Below are 4,121 nucleotides of genomic sequence, written 5' to 3' on the forward strand. Positions count from 1 at the left end.
CTCCCCTTTTCTCTTTTTCCCTCTCCCCCCTTTCCTCCCCCCCCTCCCTCCCTCTAGGAGGTGAAGGACAGCGTGTGTCTGCGGGCCATAGAGAAGCTGATTGGTCAGCTGCAGGACTTCAAGACCGACCTCAGCGCCACCGCGCTACAGGCTCTGGACATCAACGCTGACGGTACGCACACACACACACACACACACACACACACATTTAATATCTTTATTTGCGTTCACATTTTACAATAAAATTCTTGAACACAAACAGTATTAGTTGCACCAGCATAGGACACTCGATAATTCAAGCTTTACAATCTGTCTATGGGTACAGGTAGCAGCGTCTCCTCCATATGTGCCGGCTGCCAATTATTGCAGATATTGAGCAGAATTTTGCCACTGCCTTTGCTTTAGGCTTGGGAATTCCTGCCATCTGCAACCCCCTGACGACTAGTCTGTGGACATTACCAAGGCTTCCAAATATAAACACTAATAATTTACATTTGTACCCAAGCTGTACAATGGCATCTTTGAGTGGATGGTACTTCACAACTTTGGTAAGAAAGGCCTCTTCTAGGCTGTAGTCAAACGCGCAACCCACTTCCAAAATGATGACCTCTCTACTGTCCTCATCGACAACAACAACATCTGGTGTATTGGCTGCAACATTTGAAAAATAGTCATATTCATTATTGCACAGGTTGAACATGGTAGTTGAGACACATGTGTGTTTATAGGTTTTAACAGAGGGTGTAACATATGAGAGCATGTCCTTAACTAGCAAGTCAACAATTCTATCATGCCTAGCGATGTACATGCCTTTATATACAAAGCAGCCATTCAGAATATGTGGCAGGGATTCAGTGATTGAATTCTGATCATGGTGCAGACAGTGGGGAGAGAATGTGTTAGGGTACCACAGAGAGAGATTGAGTCTAGTTGGGAGGACCTGTAATCTAGCTTTAACTGTAAAAGTGACTATATCCTCATCTACTGCATGGTTCTTAAATATTGAGTGAGAAACAGAATGATCAGTAGTAGGGAGGCAAGCTAGCTTTCCCTGTAGCTTTAAACCAGTCCAGTGGTGTTGCTGTCTTTGGTGCTGTAACCTAACAAGGTACCTCCGTGCATGGTCTGGTGACAAATGATGTTCTGTGTCAATAACAGTAGCCCTTACTGAGGTTGAACAGTCAGTTATAACATTCTCGGACACTGTTACAGTGTCTGAGTCAGACCTCACCCAGTCCAGGGAAACTCCAGTCCTCGCACAGAGGTCATTGAGGTCAGGCCAATCTGACCAGACCCCAAAACCAGCAGAGTGGGTGTCCATCTTGAAATTGGGCTTCCTCTTGAAGCCCAGGAAGCTGGGCTCACCCTCTCTTGCCACGGGAACTTTGCGGCGTCTCATGTCCAGAAACAAGGAGGACCTCGCAAGTTCTCTGACGGTCTTATCATCACTGTTCAGCATGTTTAACAAGTGTGAGAGGCGTGTGGCATTGTATATCCATTCCACGTTTGGAACACCAAACCCCCCCCACACACACAGAGTGCCCTTAAATACACACTGCTGCTATAAGGTTTGCTGACACACACAGTACACACACACTATATGGCCGTACTGGCAGTTCACACACACACACACACACACAACACCACACATACACACCCAGCCATGCACACAGCCACACATACACACACATTCACACATACATACACACCCAGCCACGCACACAGCCACACATACACACACACATACACACATACACACCAGACACACATACTGTACATACACACCCAGCCACGCACACACCAGACAACCACCCAGCCTCTGGCTTTTCAGCAGGAGTGTTTCCCTCCTTCCTGTCTGACAGGAAGTACACAGCTACTCAGACAGGAAGTACACAGCTACTCAGACAGGAAGTACACAGCTACTCAGACAGGAAGTACACAGCTACTCAGGCTACTCTCCTCCCTTAACACCATGATGCTGCTTTATGAGGACGATCCTCAGTGGAGTAGAGAAATGCCCTATGGGCCTCACTAAGCTTCCCTCAACCCCCCAGATACAGCTCTGCTCATCTAGGGAGGAAATACACAATCAGGATGTGTGTGTGTGTATATGTTACGGTACATGTGGGAAAACGGTACATGTGGGAAAACTAGGGTTAGGGTTAGGTGCTAGGGTGACTTGGTACATGCTGGCATGTCGAACCCTAATTCTAACCCTACCCCTAATCCTAACCTTACCCCCAACCCTAACCTTAACCGTAGCACCCTAGCACCTCACCTAACCCTAGTTTTCCCACATGTACCGTAACATATACATATATATATATTCAATTGAATGGGGAAGTGTGTGGTCCGTGTATATTTATTTATTTACTTATTTTTTTACTTCCTGATCTTCAGAGACGGCCAACGAAGACCCGGCCAAGTCTGTGAAGAGGCCCAGGAGAGGTGATGATGTCATACACACACTCAGATGACTCGGTCGGAGCTTACCGTTGTATAATAGTAATAGTGAATAACAGGATGTTGGCGTTGTGTGTAGGTGTGGGCCAGAAGAAGACCACCACCGCCAGGAGTGCCAGGAAGCCCAGCAGGACTGCAGAGTCCTCAGAGGAGAGGTGAGCCTGCTCTCTACCAATCAACACTTCCTGGGTCTGCTTCATCAGTTTCTCTGGGCCACACAGACCCAGTCAGTCATGCTGCGTTCAAGCACTCCTCTGAAATAGGACGGTCTGTCCTACATGTCAGACTGCAGCCTCCTGAGTTCAGCTCTCCGTCAACCATAACCCAGTCATGCTGCCTTCAACAGGGTATCCGCGGTGTCTTGAAAAGCATTCAAAGTTGCTAAATCAATTTTGGGACAATCAAGACCCTTAATAAGTATTAAAAAAGTCTTATCACGATTTTATGAGGTCTTGAATTTTGTAGGTATTTTTCTGAATTAGACTCTGTCCAAAGAGTTTGAGTCCTAAAAACTTTTTAGTCAAACTTCGTGAATTTTTTAGTTTTATTAAAAAAACAAAGATGAACCGGAACATTCTGTTGTATGATAGTGGTCTAGTAGTCTATTGCAAACTAAAACTGTTAAGTTAAAGGTGTCACTGATGTAAACGGTTACAGCTCGAAGTGGCGGTGAGGTCTGGAAAAATATTGACAAGGTCTTTAAAAAGTCTTAGAAAGGCATTAAAATTAACCTCAAGATTCCTGTATATACCCTGTTCAAGCACTCCTCTGAAATAGGACGGTCTGACATGTCAGTCTGCAGCCTCCTGAGTGAGCCTCTCTGAGTCGTGTCTGAATCAGCCGCTGGGGAGATCTGAGGACAGTCCAACGCTACATCTGGACAAGGGGGGGGGGGGGTCTTGAGGTCTTGAGTTTCCGAGGAGCACTTGAACGCACCGTTATTGTTTGTTTTATTCCCTTCTACGTTTGTGGATCATAACTTCATAGCTATAGCACAATGTGGGTTTGTTTTGTTCTCTGTCTCTCTGTCTCACCCCTCCCTCCCTCTCTCCCTCCCTCCCTCCCTCTCTCTCTCTCTCTCTCCCTCCCTCTCTCCCTCCCTCTCTCCCTCCTTCCCTCTCTCTCTCTCTCTCCCTCCCTCTCTCTTTCTCCCTCCCTCTCTCTCCCTCCCTCTCTCCCTCCCTCTCTCCCTCTCTCCCTCCCTCTCTCTCTCCCTCCTCTCTCTCCCCCCCTCCCTCTCTCCCCCCCTCCCTCTCTCTCTCCCCCCCCTCTCTCTCTCCCTCCCTCTCTCTCTCTCTTCCCCCCCTCTCTCTCCCTCCTCCCCTAGTGATGGAGAGAATGTTCCACCTGGACCTCAACGCCCTCTTCAACCAGGAGGCCAACACCTCCTAGGGAAAGGTCATAGGTCATAAGGGGAGAGGAGGGGAGGAGAGGAGAGGAGAGGAGAGGAGGACGACGAGGATTGAGGAGGAAGATTTGTGGAAGGGTTTAAAAAAAAAGTTCAGTTCAAATAATAGAAAAATTTAAAAAAAGAGGAGTAGGAGAGGAGAGGAGAGGAGAGGATTTTATTAACAACAAAAACTTTTTATTTTATTAACAACAAAAAAGCAAAGGGTGGCTACTTTGAGGAATCTAAAATATAAGACATATTTAGAGTT

The 4,121-nt window shown here is 47.0% G+C and overlaps 1 pseudogene across 1 annotated transcript in view; it reads left to right on the plus strand.

The window, feature by feature from the left end:
- LOC308160931 (condensin complex subunit 3-like) overlaps nt 1–3,855 on the plus strand; it is a 24,696-nt pseudogene extending 20,841 nt beyond the window's left edge. The window contains exons 19-22 of the transcript in view: nt 58–172; nt 2,543–2,618; nt 2,749–2,810; nt 3,791–3,855. The product of the transcript in view is annotated as a condensin complex subunit 3-like (transcript). The remainder of the gene's footprint in view (nt 1–57; nt 173–2,542; nt 2,619–2,748; nt 2,811–3,790) is intronic.
- Nucleotides 3,856–4,121: the final 266 nt, after the last annotated feature.

The sequence above is a fragment of the Nansenia antarctica genome (assembly GCF_963989245.1).
Source record: "Nansenia antarctica genome assembly, chromosome: 6".
NCBI classification, from domain to species: domain Eukaryota; kingdom Metazoa; phylum Chordata; class Actinopteri; order Argentiniformes; family Microstomatidae; genus Nansenia; species Nansenia antarctica.